The 23,439-nt window shown below is 39.1% G+C and overlaps 1 pseudogene; it reads left to right on the top strand.

Moving 5' to 3' along the window:
* Positions 1-1,034: 1,034 nt before the first annotated feature.
* LOC138841390 (zinc finger protein 717-like) lies at positions 1,035-21,937 on the top strand (annotated as a pseudogene).
* Positions 21,938-23,439: the final 1,502 nt, after the last annotated feature.

Here is a 23,439-nt window from a genome sequence, read left to right as displayed (position 1 = left end):
AGAATGTCAAGGGTCCTAGCACATGGTTCATCCTGTAGCCCCTTTCAAAATTAGGCTTTAGAAGAGTTCTGCCTTTGTATGAAGATTTCAGCTCTAAATTAGATTATTTTCAATAGTCATTCAGTGAATGTTACTGGATAAAGTATACAAATGAAGTCGTATTTATTTTAGAGAAAATTCTGATATCATCAGCAGGGTCAGGTAATATGACTCAAAGTCAGGACCCTGAAGAGTTTGCTCTCCAGAGATCTCAGTATTTAACCAAGAACCTCCAATTCCCAATCCATCTTGATCCCAATGAGAGAACAAGATGTTAGGAGAGCCCTTGTTTCTTCCTCAGGTTAACCTGGAATGATGCACCTCAGAGTGACTGGAAGGGACAGAAGCTGGGATACAGAACACACTGGGTACTGAACAAGGCTATCATAGGATTTTCACTAGACCCTCAGGGACCACCCAAGGCCCTCTTGCATTCCCTTGAGCACTTATATCTTTATGTTTGTCCAGCTCTAGGTCATTTTTCCTCCCATAATTAGCTTAACATTAAGTGTACATTTTTTTCTGTTCCCTCAATGAATTGAGAAGTTCTTTTAAATTTTTCTCTTTCATTTTTCTGGATCACTTACACCCTTGTATGAAGTCCCTGTTATACAGGTCTCAGTACTTTGAGTAGATGACTACCTGGAGCATCCACAGCCAACCGTTTTTGCCACACTTGTATATGGGATCTGAGAAAAACCCAGCAAAAACTTTATATGTGCATTTTAACTTAAATGTTTGTTACCAAAAGTTTGATGTGGAGACTTCATCTGATGTGGTGGAAGTTGATTGGGCTCATGGTCTATGCCAGAACTCAAAATGGAAGGTACAGGAAAGAAAAGTTTGGTAAGGAGTCAGCTGAGGAGAGGAGGGCAGTGCCAAAGTCTTCATGCAATAGGCAAACCTGGCAAGCCCCTTGGGACAGGAGTGAGAAGCCCAGAGCAGGGTATGTGCTCCCCATCAGTCCACCACCAGCACAGCATGGCGCCTGCAACATGGGCCAAGGTGTAGACGTGTTTCATGCAGGGCTGACTGTTGACACAGGGATCTGTCAGAGAAGTCAGTGGCCTAATGTAATAGTCTTGTCCTATGTAGATGATACAATTGCTTGTGGACAAGAAGTATTAGTAGTAAAACATTGTTAGATGAACTAGTAAAAATTCTTCAGGATGTGTGTGAATGTGTATGTCCTAAGAAGAAAAGAAATTGAAAAATAATTCAGAGAGAACTTCAATGACAAGTGTGGGACTTGAGTGCACAGCAAAATAGATCCATTATTATCACAACGAAAAGGTGAAAAGGAATGGTTTCTTTCACTTATTTTTATCTACCCTTACAAATCCCATTGTGTTCAAAATAGTAAGAACAGAAATGTATGTGTTGATGCTTACTGTTGTACAACAGCTAGTTTATAAATGACAGCAGAGCCCTAGGTCTCTTCTGTGTGTGGTCCCTGAACTCTCTGGACAGAAGGACAATACTATTGAAAGTGAACTTATGTCACTTGTAAGTTTGTGGTTTAAATTCCAGAGGAATCATTGATTAATTTAAATGAGCAGACTTTTTGTTTTGCTGGTCTTTAGGCTTGAACTCAAGGGTCAGGTGCTGTCCCTGAGCTGCTTTTGCTCAAGGGTAGCACTTGAGCCACAGCACCACTTCTGGCTTTTTCTGTGTATGAGAACCTGAGGAATAGAACCCAGCTCCTCATTCCTGCGATGCAAGCACTGTACCACTTAGCTACCTTCCCTGTCCTATAAGCACACTTTTTATGTTAAAAGAAGAAAGAATAGGTTGGTATGTAGTATCCACTTTCCATGTGCAAGTCCAAAGGTTCAAACCCTCAAAGTGAAAGAAGAAAGTAGAAAATGGAGTGACAGGAAGTATTCAGTTACAACTACAAAGAAAAATAAAAGGACAAACACAATGAGCAAGTAATTAGGTTTTTGTTTGTTTGGGATTGTTTCTTTTTTCTTTCAATTGTTAGTTGTGGGGTTTAAACTCAGGGAGGGCCTGGCATATTCCCTAGGCTTTTCACTAAAGGCTGGCATGCTACCACTTCCAGCCAGAATGTCACTTCTAGTTTTCTGGCATTTGACTGGTGATAAGTCACAATGAATTTTCTGCTGATGTGCTGGGGAATGGAACTCAGTGCTTCATGTATGCAAGGCAAGCACTCTACCACTGAGCCACAGTCCCAGCCTTGCCTCCTTTCTTAAAACAGTGTGGTTAGGGCTGGCAATGTGGGTTAGTGATAAAGTACTTGCCTAGCAGGTATGGAACATTAAGTTTGATATCTCAGTACCTAATAAACAACAACAGCCCCCAAACACCCCTAGAAGCAATGGTGCTGTAGCTCAAATGGTAGAGTGGTAGCCTTCAGCATAATGAAATTCAGGAACAGTTTTCAAGCCCTGAGTTCTAGCCCTAGGAATCTCAAACAAAAACAACAAAAAAAAGATGAAATGAGCAAATGAAAAGAAGAAACCCACTATCAGCAAGTTTCATTGATAAACACAACACACAAACACACAAACACACATATAGACACACCCACAAATATAGTTTTATCAAACCATATTCCTCTCCTTTACTATGTCTGCTCACCCTCCCTGATCCAACTGCTGCCTACATGCACTAGAAAACTTATTCTATGTTTCTCTCGTTTCTGCATTTAAAAAAATTTATTGTGAAGATTAAAATATAAAAGTAGTATCAATACTCATGAGAAAATTCCAATCAAAAGTACAATAGAATAACCATTTTATACATGTTAGTGTGGACATAGTTATAAACAAAACAACAAAAATCCTTCCAAAGTGTAACAAAACCTAGGAAAGATGTGACAATAATGTGAACTTGGTGCATTTCTCTCAGGTATCTAAAACTATCATAGATGGGACAAAAAGTCCTAAAAAGAACTGAATATAGAATTACATAGAAATATGGTCCAGCACTTCTACACTTGTACGTACCATAGAGAAAAACAAAGATTTCTATAAATACCATCAAATAAGGACTAAGTTTCAAGAAAGACAAATACCACAAAGAAGTCCAAGAGTATTTTCAGAGAGTAATTGAAGTACTTAAAACACACTCAGTCCTGTACAACAGTCAAAATTATGTTTGACCACACTTTTTCAGCAAATCCATTAAAACTTCATTAGGATAGTCTAATGTGTGTATGTGGATGTGATGTCTGAACAGATTCTAGCCAACCTTTACTTCCATGAGAAGTTACCTCCTAGATGTCATTGAATCACAAAAAGAGTGAGGCAACTTTGTCCTCACATTAAAAATCTAGAAACAAACTAAAGCACATCTGCATTTAACTTAGAAGGCAAGATTTGATCATCTGCTAAATCTACAAGACACCTTTAGCTTTTTGAGAAACATGTTCCTAAAGCTGAATCTGCCATGCCTACTCCGATGGAGTCTGCTTAGCATGGGAAACCTGCTTTTAGACCTGAGAATGGAGCTTCACAGAAGCCTATCTCTGAGAATGGGACTTCACCGAAGTCTACCTCAGAGATTGAGGCTTCAAAGAGACCTATCTCAGAGAATGGGACTTCACCGAAGTCTACCTCAGAGAATGGGGCCTACCTCCTGGAAAGGCTGGCAAGCCCCTGGGAAAGATGTGTTTCTGTTCCTGTTTTTCTTTTCTTCACTGTATAGGAGTGCCTATTAATCTTTTACTGTTCCTGCTGCTCATTGTACTTACTCATGCTCAACGTTCCCTTATTCAAGGCTCTTTCTTAGAAGTATTGATGACTCCAACATCCGATGAGTGTCCTGAGAATATGACTAACTCACCAGAGTTAAATGCTACCCTGAAAGCCCCTCTTGTGGAGGCTAGTAGACAAGTCATAAGTAAATATAAAAGTATTGGGGGTTTCATGACCTCACTTCCACAGAAGGAATTGTTTGTAAGAGATTTATAAGAAGCTGTGGGCACAGAGCAGAAACAGTGTATGGCTACTGGAGACTTTCCTTTAATCCTAAAGCATATACAATAGACTCATATAGATATCCTGTAGATAAGAAAGATGTAGAGGGATATTTAGACCAAAAGCTAAATAAAATTCCTAAAAAGTTGGTAGATGGAAGGTGGCAATGGCTTATCAGAAGAAAATGGTGGGATCCTCCATTATCTAGAGGACCCCAAAGACTTCCGCCAGATCCATAGCCTTTAACAGGTGTGTATGATAAGGATGGCAACCGTTGGAAAAACTACTTAGCAGAACGAACTTCCTATTAGTCTCTTTCATTTACTGAGAGACTTGCTAGATCTAGGTCTCCTTGGTGCTTACTATTAATGAAGGAACAAGAAAGATCTTATGAGACAGTTAAGGCCTCTATGGAGAAGAGTAAACGATTATGTGAAAGGGTTACAAAAAAGACACTATGAGCTTAAATTTGATATATGGCCAGATTTAACTAAGTATACTGAATATCATGATTTTTGGCCACAAATTGGGAACCCTCTAAGTACAATTGCTTAGAAAAGATTTGAAACGTATAAAGTACAAAACTAAACAAAAGTAACTATGAAGTACTAGAGTTCATGCCTTTCTGTTCAGCACCTTGCCCATATGCTCTGGTTAATGGTTAATTGGTGATAAACATCGAAACCCATTGTATTTCTTAAAAATAGAGGTAAAGCCAAAAAGAAGTGCCTATCGTCATAGTTCGTCATCCAAAAAACAAGATCAGGCGACCAGCTGGTGACCACCCAAGAACAAAGTCTTGCAGCAAGATTGTGTAACCTTTTGCCCTTTCTCATCAACACTTTTGCTATAAAAGCTTGTTATCCTCTGCAATAAATCGCACTCAGCACTCACTCCTCTTGTGTGTGAGTTGTCTGTTTGCCATCTCCCTACCTATTCCAGTTCCTCCACTAGGTGTCCTCCGTCGTCCCGACAGAGCCGGTCTGAGACATGAATCTATTTTTTTTTTTTTTTTTTTCTGTTTTTCAATCTGGGACACAGTTAGGTTCATAACCTGATATGTCAAACAGAGTGAGAAGTAAAAGAATCTCATCAGAGATCCTTTCATCTTTCTTGCTGTTGACAATGAATAAAGATTCTGGAACCATGGCCTGGAGAGAAGCCAAATGAGAGAGTCAGAAAAAAACCTGTGTGATTTTACCCTAGAAGTTCCTGCTCAGAACATGATAGGTGGACTGGTAAAGCATAAAGCCTTCTTATGGGAGAAGAAACCTTCCTGAATCAAGTAGAGCATTAAAGTCTCCATTAAAGACAAATCCAAAGAAGAGTCAAGTCTTATGTGTTACTAAACAATATTAACAGAAAATACAGTGAGAAATGTAGATCCATAAAATGTAAAAGAAACAACTTATATAGGTATGTGCTTTTGCTTATACTTGTTGGTTGATTACACAGGAAATTCTTTTATCCAGCGTTCTGGTTTTTCTTACACTTACCCACAATGGTAATTGGTAACATAAACTACATGAACTTTGCAGTGACATTTACAAAAAGAGAAAATCTATTCTGTTTACTTCAGTGAGGTAGTTTTTGATAGGAAAGACCATATGAATCCTTTAAAAGCAGTGTTTGCACATTACTACTGGGCTTTCCCACATCACAAGAATGTTTTCTTACTTTGAATAACTTAAAGTGAATTTATTATAGGCTAAGTGTTCACATTCACAATACTTAAGATGAGGACTGTTACAAATTTCATTGTGGGGTATTTTCTGTTTGTTTTAGGATTTGGACTGTCCATATCCACATTAGTGACTGAATATCTTGCCTTAAAATTGTCAACTTTTCTATTTCATAATATTTTATTTGGATATAATCTGAATTTCAAAGAGAACATTGTAACTGGGCTCTCATGTCTAATGGCTGTAATCTTAGCTACTCAGAAGGCTGCCATCTGAGGAAAGTTAGTATTATCCTCACCTTTTCTTCTCAGCTCCACCCAGACCTGAGCTTCTCCCAGACCTAGAGTTCCCTCCCTACAGCTGGCCACTCCCTCTCTCATCTCAGACTCACCTGAGCATGTACTTAACTCATTTCCTGCCCCCCAGATTCTGTTGCAACCAGAAGAGGAACAAATGCTTGTGCTCCCTCTCCTGGGAAATATGGTCCTTCTAATAAACCTTATAATAATCTTTCTCATGTGCCTGCCACAAGTCCCCTGGGATGGACATGAAGAAACCCTACAAGGATCACTGATTTAAGCGAGGGTGATAGGAAAGTCTGAGAGACTTCTGTCCAATAAACTACCAAAGTAGTGGGAAGTGCAAATGTGGCTTTCAAGGTCAGTTTCCCGACCTTGAGTTGAAGAATCAGGACAGGCAGACACATATCAAGGGCATTGTATTGTATTCAAATTTTCACATATTTTAACATTTGTTATATTTAACGAATATCATATTTTAACAATTGTTTTTGATGTACATGTATAGGAAACCTCTCTCATTTTTCTCTCATTTTTTTGTCCCTGTAGGGCCTGAACTCTGAGCCTAGGCACTGTCCCTCTGACCTGCAGCTCAAAACTAGCACTCTATTACTTGAGCCACAGTACACTGCTGGCTTTTTCTGCTTATGTGGTTCTGAGGAATCAAACCCAGGGCTTCATTCACCCAAGGCAAGCACTCTACCACTGAACAACCTGCCCAGCCAGTCTCTCTCATTTTAAATGATGTAAATTAGACTAAATATATTAGTGAAGAAATTGTAATTTGTCAGAACAGACACATCAATTGGAGTATATCTGTGCCAGCAGCATTTTGAAGTTTCAAAAGCCATAGGAAGTGCAGAGGATGAAAAGAGGATCAATATGTTTATATAAGACATTTTCAAGGAATGTTTACCATTCATTGGCTTCAATTCACAAAAAGCAAGTTTATAAAATCATATGGGTGAGTATCAGAATCTCTAGGGTCAGGAGTATAAACGCACAACTCCTGACTCTCCTTGTCTTGAAAATCAGAGGTTTGTAGCCACTTTCTGGCACCTGGAGAAACAAGTGCTATTGGCAGCACAAACCCATGAGCCTTAAAATATCATCCACCCCAGACTGGGGAAAGATGGGAAGGGCAGATGCTGGCTAGGAACCTCAGATTGCTTCATGTTTCAGCTCCCAAGTTTCCCAGAAAAAGAGAAGCTGAGCTTCTACCTCTTGGCTCTGACTATGGAGTGCAAAGCTGTATTTCAGAGCACTTCCAGCAGCAAGACAGAGGGAAAGAAACCTGAATTTGCAAACTAAAAACACCAACAGTGGGCAAGGTGGCATTGGCGCCTCTTCCTCCCCCTCACCCGATTACCCCTCCCCTCTCTCCCCCGCCCACACACACTTTCAAAGGATCTATGCTCCGATAGAAACTACAATTCCCAGAATGCAATGCACAATTCACCTGGAGGAAGTGGGCTTGTTACAGGGATTTGACTAACACAAGACACTTGGTCCTAAGTGTGCAAGGATGCATGGGAACCTTTCTCTCCCAGCTGTGGGAACTTAGGTGAGTTTCTTCTTGAAAATTCATTTTAACAACATAAATATTGTGAGACCAATTAAAAACACAAATGTATTAGGAGCATTGCATAATTTGGCTTTTTAATTCTTAGTTCTTTTAATATAATTGAGGTTATAAATCTACGTAGATTTTATTTTTGTTTTTGTTCAAAAAATACGTTCTGCTGAATGCAAATTATGTCTCTGTTTTTCCTTAAAGTTTTGAATATCTCCCCTCTCACTTTACAAAAGTATTTGCAGCTGGGTGCCAATTGCTCATGCCTGTAATCCTAGGTACTCAGGAAGCTGCGATATGAGGATCCCCGTTCAAAGCCAGCCTGGGCAGGAAAGTTCATAAGTCTTATCTCCAACCAACTACCAAACAATGGAAGTGGCCTTGTGGCTCAAGTGATAGAGAGCTCACTTTGAGCTGAAAAACGCAGGGACAGTGCTCAGGCTGGTTTCAAGCCACAAGATCTTCCAAAAAAAAAAAAAAAAAAAGTACTTGCAGACAGTAAACTGATTGATTCTGGCATCATCTTCCCCTGCTCTAATATGTATACTGCAATAAAATAACAGAATTTAAAGACATAAACTTTATAATCTTTGAATTATATTGATTTGTCAAATTCTACTCATTACTTTCCCAGAAACTCCCAAATTCCATCTATGAAATTTTAAGGAGTTTTTGCTTATTTCTGTCTGAAATTTGCCTTTCCTTATAAAGTTTTTTCCTCATTTTGTTGTTGGTCATGTGGCTCTAACTAAGAGCTTGGACACTGTCTGTGAGCATTTGCTGTGCTGTACTTGCCTTTCTTTTATTAATTGCTTCAGGGGACTAGTGAAATGTTTCCTCTCAAGGTTTTCTTAGAAAATGGTACTGCCCCTCCAAGACTCTTCAAAAAATTGGTTGTCTAGGCAGATCAGGATGAATGTGGGAGGAGGTAGAGTTCAGGGCAGGTTCAGGTTCATGTGAAGCTTGATTACTTGCTCCAAACCAGTCTGATTTTACTTTTCTGTTGTGCATATCCTATTTTCTTTTGATTTTCTACCTCTTCTTTGAACCTAGAAGTTCCTGTCAGCAAGTCTCGGTCACTTATCTAGGGGTTTTCAGACTTGTCTTCCCAGACTGCATCCATTACACTGTGGAATAAATCTTTTGCCTCCCTCCCTCATATCAGACATTCTAAGCTTGTCTCTTAAGGGTTTGTTGTGATTGTTGATGATCCTTTCCCCACATCATGTTTGGGAAAGATTGTGTAGGAAATTTTCATGCCTGATATTCAGTCCTCCAGTGTAAGGGTTTTCCATCCCTCTTTTAGTGGACCTTAGCTATTCCTCATGAAAATGGAGATCATGAGGCACACTTGGATGGATAGACGGCAACATTGGAGCACCTATAAAATATGAGGGAAAAATAATTATTTCTTTGTGTAAAAGTTAAAAGTAAGTTCCTGAGAGGTAAAAGTGGGTGCTTCCTAGACTAGCTGTGTCCCATGGTTGTCCTTGTTCTTGGTTACAGTTTTCAAACATTCATTTCTAAGTATTATGTTTATTGTACTAGTATAAATAGAAATTATTTCCTACATTACTTTTGAATTGTTCATTGCTCACAGATGTAAGTCTCATTATTATACAAATATTATATCCTCTTACTTAATTGATGACAGTTATAGACTATTGCAGATCCTGAGGTAGAAGGTACAAGTACGGTAAGGTATTCAGGGATAGATTATGTTTCTGACTTCCTCTGGAGGAAAAGGTGAACCAATGGAAAAAGATGGAGCTTATGCATAACACTTGTAGAATTCCTTTGGCAGGAGATGTGGTGCATCCCTCTTGGGTTCCACTATGCCCAGTGATTCCCATGTTTGCAATGATCCATCGCCCTGGAGGGCCTGTGGATTTCACATATTGTACATTGTTCTTGTGGTAGCAATCTCCCAGTATGTAAGGCAGGACTGGTCTCAGAGTAGTGACGTGATCAGTGGTACCTTGCTGGATCCCATGTTTGTCAATTTGTGTGGACAAACTCACCCTGACATCTTGAGTCTGGCTGCTGCCATGAGGCCTATTTGAACTAATGCCTCTCACCATCCCATAACTCTGTTTCAGAGACCTGTCCTGTTTCATGGTTTTGTATCATTTACTGTGCAAGCTTGTGTTATGTATACATATATGCTAGTAGTTGGGCTGGGTATGGTTTTCAAGGGTGGGGATTTGGTGTTTCATGCTTCTTGCATGAACAATTGTGTTCTCACTAACTGCATGAGTAATCCTAGCTTACTATGCAATCCCCTTAACTTACATTGCATGTTCAGGTGATAGAACCATGGTATAATAAGTTTGGGTCTCGGTTTGCTATTGAGGTTCAGAGGACTCTTAGCCATTGCTGCAGATTTTTGGGAATATTGGTTGCCCTCATTATTGCTACCCAGACTCTTATTGCTAGTGCTACTGCTTCTCTTGTGATCTTTGTACAAACCATATATACAGCATAACATGTTAATGCTTTAGTTTGAAATGTTTTTGGTACCCTTGATATGCAGGTGGGAGTAGATAAAATGATTGTGATATGTTTTATGATTTGGAAACAGCAATGATGTATGTTGATAATCACATAGACTTGCTAAAGACCCAGTTAAAAATGATGTGTCATGCTAATTGTCAGTACATCTGTGTTATCCCTCTTAAATATGATGGAAATATGACTTGTACCAATATCCAGTGACATATTTGAGGAACCTTGCCCTCAATAATTTAAGCTTAGGTATTATGCAGCTTCTGGGTCAGATATCTGGTATTGGTCACTCCACCATGCAGGCTTAGCTGTGTCACTTCTCCATTACCTGCAGGAATTCAGCTGGGGAAATAGCACTCTTTTTGCTATTTCTTAGGCATTTTCCTGTTTATTGTTTTGGTATTTCTTTTTTCATCCATTCTCCCTGAGATGTATGATCTGCTGATTTTCCAGATTCAGGCTGATAGACACTTGATCAATATACAAAATGAAAAGGGCAGAAGTGGTAAAGACACTGAGGTGCCAGGAGCTGGCAAGGTGTGAGCAAAAGCTCCATGACCACAGACTCCAACCTTCAGTGCTATAAGTACTTGCCCTTTTTGTAGGAGGGAGTGTTCCTTGTAGCTTCTGGGCCTGAAGGCTTACCTCTAGGTATTTGGTGGGCAAAGGTTGAAATAGAATTTGGAAAGATGCATATGGTCTGCATTTGTTGGCACAGTGAGTCCTAGAACAATGTGATGGAAGCACTGGACAGATCTAGAAAGTGTCTGTAGCGAAGGTTATTGCTGGAATAAAGAGAGGTTCATCATTGGCCTTCTCTCAGTCTGTTCCATTATCTTCCAATTGCCCTTCCAGGGCACTGTTGGTGTTGTGGCTGTCTTGCAACAGTGGTAGAGTGCTTAACGAACATGCATGAAGCCTTAGTTCAAGTCCTTAGTACCACATATTTAGGGTGCTATTTTTGAGCAAAATTTTAGGGACAGTGTCCAAGCACTGAGTTCAAGCCCCAGGGCTGGGACATAAAAGAAAAGAAATGCAAGCTGGATGCTGGTATATCATGTCTTTAATCCTAGCTTTTCAAAAGACTGAATCCTGAGGATCACAGTCCAAAGTCAGCCAGGGCAGCAATGTCTGTGAGACACTTATCTCAAATAAAAAACAGAAAACAAGAATTGGTGCTTTAGCTCACAATGTAGAGCACTTGACTTGAGCTGAAGGGCTGAGGGATGGTTCCTAGGCTCACAGTTCAAGTGGCATGACCAAAAACCAAACAAAACAAAAGGATAAAAGCATAAAGAAATTCATCACAAATGTAGCCTTGAACAATGAAAACTATATTTCAGGGATGGGAAGATGGTTCAGTGGTAGAGTGCTTGCCTTGCATGCATGAGGCGCTGGGTTCGATTCTTCAGCACCACATAAGCAGAATAAGCCAGAAGTGGCACTGTGGCTTAAGTGGTAGAGCACTAGCCTTCAGCTGAAGAGCCGAGGAACAGTACCTAGGCCCAGATTTCAGGCCCCATGACTAACAGGAAAAAAAAAGAAAGAAAAGAAAACTACATTTCACAGGTACTCTTGGAAGCACCCCAGTTTTATTTCTTTGTCTCTCAGGAATTTAGTTTTAGGGAGGATTTTTTTTTTTTGGTTGTGGGGATAGAACTCTGGGCCTGAGCACTTGTCTCTCAGCTCTTTAGTTCAAGGCAAGCACTCTACCTCTTGAGCCACAGTGCCAATTCCCAGGAATTTAGTTTTAAAGAATGAAATTATTTTTTCTTTATATTGTTAGAGGTGCTTTTAAGTTGAAGTCTATACATTCAAATATGCTCTTTGATTCCCATTTTCATGAGGAATAGTTCCAGTCCACAATAGAGACATGTTGAACCCATACACTGGAGAAGTAAAATCAAAAGTGAAAGTTTCCTATCCAGTCTTTCCCAATTATTTTTTATGGAAGGGATTACAAAAAATCACAATAAACATGTAAGAGACAAGGGTAGGTTCTTTGATAAGGGAGAGGGAGACTGTTGTAGACCCTGGGGTGCCTGCCAGGAGCAGACAAAATGTGAGCAAAGGCTTCAGGGCCATTGACTCCCACCCTCAGGACTGCAAGTCCTTGCCCTTTCTTGGTTTGAGGAAGTGTGTGTTCTAGCTTTTTGGCCTGGGGCTTTAACTCTCTGGAGGCTTGGGTGGAAAAGATGTATTGAAATAGAATGAGGAAAGATGTGTGCTGTTTGCACTTTTGGGCACAGTGGGTCTAGACCAATATTACTCAAGCATTGGAGAAATATAGCAGAACTGTGTCATCAGCCATCTCTCTGTCTCCTTAATTATCATCCCATTGGTTCTCAGAGCCTTGCTTGTGCTCTGATGGCATTGTGGCAGAAGACAAAAGATTTATTGCACATTTTAATGGATAAGGTCTGAGAAGACAAGTCTGAGGTCCCTTAGATATGTAGCCTAAAGCTACTGAGAGGAACTGTTAGGATCAGAGAAGAGGTAAGAAGTCTAAAGAGATTTTCACATGCAAAATGAAAAGACAAAAGCAGACTGGTTTGCAAATGATTAAGCTTCACATCAACATAGCCTAGCCTAAACTTCACTCTTCTATCCCTCCTGCATTCATTCCTGACACCCTAAACCATTATCTCTTTCAAGGGAAATGGAGGTGATGTGCCATGTTCATAAGAATCCCTGTGAGGAAACTTTTCACTACTTACTTGAACAAATTCTTAAAGGAAATGCAAATAGAGCACAGCAAATGCTCACAGACAGTGCCCAAGTTCTGACTTCAAGCCATAGGACCAACAACAAAACAAAACATAAAATCCTTCAAAGAAATGCAAAATTCAGGAAAAAAAAATTCATTTGATTTAATCGATAGAACTGGGGAGTTTCTGGAAAATTAATTGTTAGATTTTGTGAAAACCAAATCACCAGAAGTATTATGCTGCATACTTACCTAACAATCTCACTATTTTATGCCAGTGTTTTCATTACAGCAATGGGAAATGACACAGGTATAAGTTCATGGTTGTGAATACATTTTTTTTTTTTTTTTTGCGGTTGTGGGGCTTGAACTCTGGGCCTGGGCGCTTGTCCCTGAGCTATTCAGCTCAAGGAGAGCACTCTACCACTTGAGCTACAGCACCACTTCCGGTTTTCTAGTGGTTTATTGGAGACAGGATTCTCACAGTCTCTCCTGCGCTGGCTTGCTTTGAACCTTGTTCCTCAGATCTCAGCCTCCTGAGTAGCTAGGATTACAGGCTTGAGCCACCAGCACCCGGCAATATCTTTGTAAAGTAGGAGGGGATATATTAAAAAAATTTAAGACAAAACAGAGATGTAATTTACATTCAGCAGAAGGCAGGCATTGAATAAACAGAAAGGTATAAGCAACGCAGTCTCATAACCTCAATTTCATTATTAGAACTAAGAATCAAAAAGCCAATATATCCAACTCTCCCCACATATATCCATTTTCTGGTTGGTCTTATGTATTTCAAGAGGAAACAGTGGTTTTCAAGAAGAAACTGAGCTTAACTCCCACAGCAGGCAGAGAAAAGTCCCAATGCACAAGAGCACACTTGTTCCCAGGAATGTAGCAGGGTGGCACCGAGCATTGTGGGAATTGTAGTCAGCAAGGAGGACATTTTCTTTGAAAGTCCTGGGTTGTTTTTGTTTTTTGGAGGGTGGAGGTGGGGCAGAAGATGCTTTTGCACATGCGTCTCCCCGCCCACCATGGGCGTTTTAAGTCTGTGTCTTCCTGATTTTTTTCCTTTGCCTTGCTGCTGGAAGTGCCCTGAAGTACAGTTTGGCCTTACACAGGTGGGAGCCAGGAGGGTGGCACACAGCTCTGTGCAGTGGAGCGTGGGAGCTGTAACTTGAAGGAATTTCAGGCTTTGGAACTGATGTCAGGTAGGAACTGTGCGATTGCCACGGGAGTCTACCCTCCACTGGTTTCTGTTTGTTTTTCTGTTTCTATTTGTTTGGAGGGGCGTGACCTCTAGGCCTGCAAGCAGCATTACTGTGCTCCTCAGCTCAGGGAGAGCTTTATACTTGAACCAAAGTGCCTACTTCCCTTTCCACGCTTTTCTCCAGTCTGGGGTTGATAATTTGCTTGAAGTTCAGGTGTTTTTGCTGCCATTAGCCTCTGGGCCTTCAGATGCAAGAACCTGGTTTCCAAACGTCTGAGAGCAAGCTAGGTCATTGTCCAGATGAGGAGAGCCCAAGAGCTGTGCATTTGTACTCCAAGACCAAGCGATTCCTCTATTAACCCATGTGACTTTATTTGCTTTGCCCAGGTATAAGAGGAGTACAGGAAGAATTCTAGTGAAATTGTGACAAATATGCCTGCCTTGAGTCCTCTTACATTGCAGTTGTATTTGGGGCTTCTGTGTTGTTTCTCCAAGAGATAATTTAATCTGTTTGGCTTGAGTTTTTAATCTCCTGGGTTGAGCTCACAAGTATTTGTACATGACCCTGTTTCTAGAGACAGTTGTACATGGGATATTGGAGTAGTGAGTGCTGGTCCTGTATTTTTAGGAATGAAGCCTAGCAATGTTTGAAGCAGAGCATCCTATGAATAGCAATCTCCATCCTAAATGGACTGACCATGTCGATTCTGAGAGGCCCTGAAGGGAAGAAGCAGAAAAGCACAAGAAGGGGAAGATGTTGCTAGCTTCCCTTGCCTACTACAAAAATTGTTGCTACTTCCCTTAGCACCAGATTCACGTGGTACTCTTTCCTACACCACTCTCAATCACTTTGTGTTGTTGCAAGCTTTAAACTAATTTCCAGGAATTGTGATGTGCTGGACTGAGGAATAAGACAGAGCCAAGTTATGAGAGGGTACCTGAGGCTGTGGTTTGGGAAGGTGGGGTAATTGTTATGACAAAGTATCTATTAATGTAATAATCCCTAATCCTCTTCTTCCTAATTTATTCAGCCTGTTATCACTATGATTTTTAGTATTTAATCATGCAAACTTATGTTAAATGTCCCATGTAAGGATTTGCTAAGGGTAGCTCTTATTGGTTGGTTTTGCTTGGTAGTACAGAAAGTATTGGTCAGGGAAATTTGGCCTTAAAAGAAAAATCACAGAAGGAAACTTGAGGTAATATGTCTTACTCAAGGTTGTATGCTTTGTAGGTGTTGCTTATCTTCAGGTGTGTCACTCCTATATGCAGTATTTTATGTTGTATCTTTAGGATGGCCAAGGTTCTTTCCAAGACTGTTAAGGGAAATGAACATTAGGGACTTATCAAACCTGGATTTACCTCATCTTTACTCATGTCCCTTTGGCCAAAGCATGTTAAATGGAAATTGCAAGACATTGCATAGGTGTGCAATGGGTACAGTGAAATGTGCCATTTGACAACCATTGTTGAAATATTATAACACAAGAAATATATTCTGTAGAATGGATCTCTGGTGAATTTTTTTTTTAATTTCTCATTTTTTCCATTCCATTATATGAACCTAAAGATTTTCAAGAATAACAAACAATACCAACCATACACATTCAGCCTCAGGAATGTATTCATAAATCAGAAAAATTTGGCATGTAGATTAGGAGATAAAGATTACTTGTAGGTTTAGCAGATTAAATGGTTATATTCTTTCTAAGTTGAATTCAGATTGGCTTCAGAATGTCTAGGTTTCATCTTGTCATAACATGTAGTCATACCTGTTATGTGATGTAGTGACTCCGAGCAGTTTACATCTCGTGGAAGGTGAAGGGTAGATTGCAACCAGATCTCATTCTCATGAGTAACATTAAACTATCTCATTGAAATTTTGCTGGAATTGCTGAAATAGTGTGGTCATATGCACCTATATGTACTTAAATTAATCTCCATATATAATTCTTGGACTACTTCATGGTCTTTGTCTTACTTGAAGCTGAGGCTATATTTGTTGCTAAACTTTATGGTCTTTTTTCAAAATCTTGTTTGTTTTCTAAAGTATCCTCACAAGATTTCTTTCCTCTATAATCTCTCTCTACTTTTGTTTTTCTACTCACTTGTGTTGGTTATTTTTCTGTTTCTCTCTCTTTGTATCTATTTATGAATCATTTTTTCTTACTTTTCTTTTTCTCTCTTTCCTCCATATGTCTCTCAGTTTTTTCTTTTCTTCAATGATCTATCTGGGAACTAGTTTTTCTTTGTGATCAGCTTTATGTTGCTGACATGGCTCTTAAGATTGACATTTTTCATACCCACTGTATAGGACAATTGTTGCCTAGAGAGTTCTACAGGATTCCAGAAACAAAGAAAATTAGAGAAACACAAAAACATAAACAGATAGTCTTTGGGGAAACCAGGGTTCTGAAGCCTCTCTGGCACTTGGTCTCTGGTTGCCAGCAAGCAAGCAAAGTTCCTTGAGTTCACACAGGGAAGATTACCATTGATAACATGGAAAACTGAAGTATCTATATTAATATTACAATCTGAGCCACAACACATTGCGAAGAAAACATGTTTCCTTATTCTCCTGAGACAGAAGACTGGCGCCCAGAGAAAATGCAGAGATGAAGTTCACCTTACCTAGCCTTCAAGGTGAACAGCAGCTCAGTTTCAGATGCTATCTTTCCAACAGTAAGGAAAAGGCCCGCACTCTAGTCTCTTAACCATCTCCAGAATTCTCTTTTAACCCTTCTGCGGCCAGCTCTCAGTTCTCTCAGTCCTGTCAGGCTGGAATTCCAAACTCTCAAAACATTTTCCCTTTCAGCTCAACTTCAGATTTCAATACAGAAAAGTATGTCCTTCCTCCAACTGATAAACTACAAGAAAATTTGATTTCACCTGATTCTGTTATCTTTAGTCTACCTTCATTTGTTGTGGTATTCAGTTTTGTTTTTCCATACCACTACTTTTAAATATTTTCATTCGCTGCCAGTATAAGATAGGTAGTTTTGATAAAAAAAAATAATACAGTGATGAGGTTTTCTCTATTAGAAATATCATTTGTTGCAAAATCTCACAGATATTTGCTAGGAATTGATTTTGATCTCTGAGGAATTTCACTATTAACTAACAAAAGTGGAAATATATCCTTAGGGATGTACTGGAGAAATGACTCAGGAATATTTAACACATTTGAGCATTTGGTCATATTTATCATTTTTGTCATCCTGAGTGTTCCTTGAGTCTCTATCAATTTGCCTCCACCTTCCATGAAGGCCTATCAAAATGAAAATCTTCTCAAGAAATATTTTATTCCCCTCCCACATATATTTTGTGTTGTAGAATGTAGGCAAAGTTTACAAAACTTCATGGCACCAGTTCTTTTTTACATAAGAAGGAAATATCAGGGTATCTAAGACCTCATTTCAATATGTAGTATTTAAACCAAACATGGTTAACCTAGGATATTTTTATGTGGGAACTAAATCAAATCTTATAAGGGCCCAATAAATCATTAGCTACTTTCTGGAGTACTGTTACTGTTTTTTACCATTCATGTGGACACTGCTTTTCTTTGATCTAGGAATGTTCTATGTTCTGTATCCCATGTGATATCCTGAGTGTGTTCTGCTTGCTTATGAGAATACTTGTTAATAGAAGGTCTAAATAGGATTTATGGTGAAGCAATAAATGTAAATGCAGAGAAAATATTTGTTTAATTCATTGTTACCTACTGATATATACTAAAATTTTATCAAAAATAATAATATAATTTTTTAGACACTACCTTAGACTTAATGTCATCATGCCAGATTATTGTCTCCTTAGAATTTTTATCTTGTCTCTATTGCTAGCAGCAGAAATGTGTTTGCATGCATTAGGGAATCTGTAAATTTTTATTGGTTGGGGCCTGAATTCTTGGCCTGGTTATTGTCCATCAGCTCTTCAGGGCAAAGTGAGTGCTCTACCACTTGAGTCACAGTGTTACTTTCAGTTTTCTGGTGGTTTATTGGAGATAAGTGTCTCATGGACTTTCCTGCCTGGGCTGGCCATGAACCTTGATCCTCAGACCTCAGCCTCCTCAATAGCTAGGATTACAGGCATAAGCCACCAGTTCTCTGAAAATCTGTTTATTTTAGTGGCCAGGTTTATGTATTGTCAAATATTTCTAATTTGCTATTTAATTTTCCCAGTGAAAAGACACCATAGCCAGCTGCAAACATTTTATGTAAGGCAAAAGCATACCTGCAGCATAATGAAATTGCAGATTGGAATTCTCATGACCCAGGTCTAATTTCTTGATGGAAATGTGCCATTACAGAAGCTGATGTCATTTGAAGATGTGGCTGTGAACTTCACCTGGAAGGAGTGGCAGGATCTGGATGCTGGTCAGAGGACCCTTCATAGAGAAGTAATGCTGGAAACTTATAACAACCTAATGTCCTTGGGTGAGCAAAGGTCACTTTTATTTGGAAGGTCAAGTGCTTTTATTTTAGTAGACATTTGACTATGTTATTTAGGTATAAGATTCCAGTCCATTTCCTTGTAAAAAACTGCTAGTATAAAAGCCAGCCAAATTCAGGTATGGGAGCTTGATGTTGTTTGCCTTTCACACTACTGCTAGAGCCACAACTCTATTTTGGCTTTTGTTTGGGGGAATATTCTGAATTTCCATGCCAAGGTTGGTTTCAAGCCTGCCTCTTCTGATCTTACCTCCTAAATATAGGGTTAGAAATGTAAGCCTTTGGACCATTACATTTTGTTTAAAAAAAAAAAAAAGATTGCAGTCCATGGGAAGTGTCATTTCTTCCTAAGGGAAACTTCAACTTCATTATGTGTATCTGAAGAGCTAATTTTATTCTCAGTCTTTAAGATTTCTAATCAGTAGTTGGACAAATGTTCTAAACTATGATCCACTAATAGGAGACTGACTTTCCAAACTTGGGGTGATTATTATAGGTGGATCTACACTCTAGGTAGAATATACATTACTACTGTAAGTATGATTTGGAAATCAGTAGGTGAAAGTGTGAAAGTGTGTATTTGTAAGCCAAACCTGACATAGGTTGCATTGCTTCAAGCTTGGAATCCTAGATACTCTGTAGGCTGAAATCTGAAGATTTTGGTTTAAAGCCAGCAACTGTAGAAAAATGAACATGATACTCTTATCTCCAATTAACCATTCAAAAACTAGAAATGTAGCCAAGACACAAACTAGTAGAATGCTAGATTTGAGGAAAAGAGCTGAGTCCAAGCCACACATTGGGAAAATAAACCCAAAGCTGGGGGAAAGTACACCATGGAGCTGTTAAGAATTGAGACACCATGGGCTGGGAAGGTGGTTCAGTGGTAGAGCGATTACCTTGCATGCTTGTGGCCCTGTGCTCGATGCCTCAGCATGAAAAAAGCAGAAAAAAAAAGCCAGAATTGGCATTGTGGCTCAAGTGGTAGAGTGCTTGCCTTGAGCTTAGGCGGTGTGATACAGCTCCCAGGCTCAGAGTTCAGGCCCCAAAAACGATCCCACCCCCCAAAAATAAAACAACTGAGAAACCAGATTTAGGAGCAACCCAGTGAACAGGATATCTGCAACATTGCATTAATGATGACCCAGCAAGAGCAATAGTTCTCCACTATTTCTTACTGACAGGGCACTGTATTCCTAAACCTGTATTGATTGTGAAGCTGGAGCAAGGTGCAGAACCATGGATGAGAGAAGACACAGAAGAGAATTTCACAGGTGAGTTGAAGCATCTTGAATAGTGATGTTGGGTCCACAGCCCAGTGGGTCTGTTTATCTTGAGCTGTACAGAGCAATAGTATTCCTAGTGCCCTGAGTCATGTATGGAAGAGAACTAGGTGATCCTTTCTCTCAAGAAATTGTCAATCCAGAATTCTTGTGGAGAGAAACTGAATTTGCTGTTCCAGTGTAGTTAATGTTAGCACTTCTATTTGTCTGTAGAGAAGTCATTTATAAAGAGAAAAAGGCAGTAAGAAATGTAGTAAGGAGATCTCATTTTAAACTAGTATTTTGCAGGAGGGAGGAAAATAGGATCAGGACAATTTCGTATCAGTGGTGCTGGGCATAGAGTGAGATTCAGAATGGAAGCATTAAGAGTACGGAGATGAATAATTTGAGTAAATATTTCCTTGAGAAAAATATAAAAATCTGAAATACAGAAAAACATTATTTTCCATTGTAAAATGTCAGTACTACTTTCTTAATTACTACATTGCAGAGAAATATATATATTCTGCATAAAGCAATGCTCTGATATTTGAAAATATTGTAACAGAATGTGAGGAAATATCTGTATATTAAGGAATTTATGGATCTCATTTATGTTTTTGTTTATTTTTCATTTTAGATGTCCCAGAAATGGAGGATGTGATTAGCACCTGCCAGGAACATCACAATAAATATCTCTCTGAAGTAGCAATCATGAATAATAACACAGGGAAGGAAAAAGTGAGACTTATAAGAAGTTTTCATTTGAGTTCAATACCGAAGTCAGAACTGATTGAGAATAATGGGAACTCCTTAAGGATGAGGATAGAAAAGGTCACTGCCTGTCAGAGCATGGGTATTTTCAGTGAACCTGGTAAGATATGTGCGGCATATAGTCCTCATGTGTCTTCTGTAGTTGACGAATGTAAACAGTGTGAAAAGTCTTTCTCTGAGAACAAACACCCTGTTGTCCCTCAGAGGACACACACAGGAGAGAAACCTTATGAATGTAACATGTGTCAAAAGTCTTTCACCAAGAAATCAAAGCTTACTGTCCACCAGAGAACACACACAAAAGAGAAAACTTTTCAATGTAACATTTGTGGAAAATCTTTCTCCTGGAAGGAATATGTTACTAGACACCAGAGAACACACACAGGAGAGAAACTTTATGAATGTAACATGTGTGGAAAGTCTTTCACCTGGAAGACACACCTTACTGTCCACCAGAGAACACACACAAAAGAGAAACCTTTTGAATGTAACATTTGTGGAAAGTCTTTCTCCTGGAAGGCATATCTTAATCTGCACCAGAGAACACACACAGGAGAGAAACCTTATGAATGTAAGATGTGTGGAAAATCTTTCAGCAAGAAATCATATCTTAATCTCCATCAGAGAACACATACTAGAGAGAAACCTTTTCAATGTAACATTTGTGGAAAATCTTTCATATGCAAGGCATATCTTACTAGACATCAGAGAACACACACAGGAGAGAAACCTTATGAATGTAACAAGTGTGGAAAGACTTTCATCGAGAAATCAAAGCTTACTGTCCACCAGAGAACACATACTAGAGAAAAACCTTATGAATGTAACGTTTGTGGAAAGTCTTTCATCCAGAAATCAAAGCTTACTGTTCACCAGAGAACACACACAAAAGAAAAACCTTTTGAATGTAACATTTGTGGAAAATCTTTCTCCTGGAAGGAATATGTTACTAGACACCAGAGAACACACACAGGAGAGAAACTTTATGAATGTAACATGTGTGGAAAGTCTTTCACCAAGAAATCATATCTTAATCTCCATCAGAGAACACATACTAGAGAGAAACCTTTTGAATGTAACATTTGTGGAAAGTCTTTCTCCTGGAAGGCATATCTTACTAGACACCAGAGAACACACACAGGAGAGAAACCTTATGAATGTAAGATGTGTGGAAAATCTTTCACCAGGAAATCAAATCTTAATCTCCATCAGAGAACACATACTAGAGAGAAAACTTATTAATGTAACTTGTGTCGAAAGTCTTTCACCCATAAAGGAAACCTTACTATGCACCAGAAAACACACACATTAGAGAGACCTTATGAATGTAACATGTGTGGAAAGTCCTTGTCTTGGAAATCAAGCATCAATATCCATCAGATAATACACACAGGAAAGAAACCTTATGAATGTAACATGTGTGGAATGACTTTCACCTGGAAGTCAAACCTCACTGTCCATCAGAAAATACACAGGAAAGTAACCTTATGAATGTCATATTTGCAGAAAGATTTTCAGCCAGAAGCTACAACCTACTATCCACCAGAGAGCACACACAGGAGAGAAATTTTATGAATGTGACCTATGTGGAAAATCTTTCATGCAGAACATACACCTTTCTGTCCATCAGAAAAAAACCCACCAGAGAGAAATGTTATGTATGTAGCACGCATGGAAATTCTTTCACCTGGAAGGCACAACTTAACATCCATCACAGACACAAGGAGAGAAACCTTATGAATGTGACCAATGTTGAAAGACAGCTTAACACACATAAGTTGATTCACACAAATGAAATAACTTAGGATTGTACCAAATGGGAAGTCTTTGATCTGTAAGAAAACTGAAGTCGCAATACAGAACCAATACAGGATAGAGACCTTATGATATAGCAGATGTGGAGTCCTCGAACTACAAGACACAGCTCAGGGTTCATCACAGAACATACAAAACACACAGACACACACACACCCTCACACACAAAGAGGAGAAAAATCATATGTAGAAAAAATGGAAAGGTTTTCTAGAAAAAGTCATAACAGTAGTAAAGTCTTTCTTGGAGGGGTAACAATGCTCGATAGAAAATGTATTAATGACCTAACTCATATTATGGTATAACCAATCTATACAGTATCTTTACAATAAAATATATATTTAAAAAATATGATGGATTAATAAAGACTAGAATCTCTGCATTTTGTTTGTTTGTTTGTTTGTTTTTGGGTCCGGTCGTGGGGCCTGAACTCTGGGCCTGGCGCTGTCCCTCAGCTCTTTAGCTCAAGGCTAGCGCTCTACCACTTGAGCCAGAGCACCACTTCCCGTTTTTTTTTTCTTTTTGCTTATGTGGTGCTGAGGAATCGAACCCAGGGCCTCGAGCATGCAAGGCAAGCGCTCTACCACTGAGCCACCTTCGCAGCCCTGCATTTTGTCTTGGGGGAGAACCCCAAAGTGTCTTCAGTACTTGCACTTTTCTTTAATTAATCACTGGTGATGAAAAACTTGTGATTGATTCACTCTTAGCCCATTTAGTTGTTCTGCTGAGTGAGGTATAATAAAAGACCATGTGGACGATGTGTCGCACCTGTGTTATCTCATAGAATGCCAAAGTAGATATGACATTAGGGGAAATAATCAAGCACACAAAGATATTGATCAATCTCTCACAAAAATTGAAATTAACAAAGAAATAAAACCATGTGCCACTTGAGCTACAGCATCACTTCTAGACCCTGAGAGGAAGGAAGGAAAGAGTAGGGAAGTGAGAGATGGAAAGAGGAATTGAAGGAATGAGGAAGAAGGAAGAAATAAACTATTCAAAAGACGAATGTTTAATTTTTGGTGAATGTGAGAATTATTGTTTCAGAGGTGGAGCTCAAGAAATATGGCTTTTACAAAAAGCAAATTTTTGAATGTTTACAAAACGATAAAGAGGATGTAACATTTTATAAATTGATTTAATAATACAGTAATATTAAGTAAGGAGGTCAGGTGTG

Source organism: Dipodomys merriami, unplaced genomic scaffold (assembly GCF_024711535.1).
Source record: "Dipodomys merriami isolate MVZ:Mamm:240054 unplaced genomic scaffold, mDipMer1.0.p SCAF_319, whole genome shotgun sequence".
Lineage (NCBI taxonomy): Eukaryota > Metazoa > Chordata > Mammalia > Rodentia > Heteromyidae > Dipodomys > Dipodomys merriami.
The sequence above is the reverse complement of the archived record's forward strand: the minus strand, read 5'-3'. Positions and strand labels throughout refer to the sequence as shown.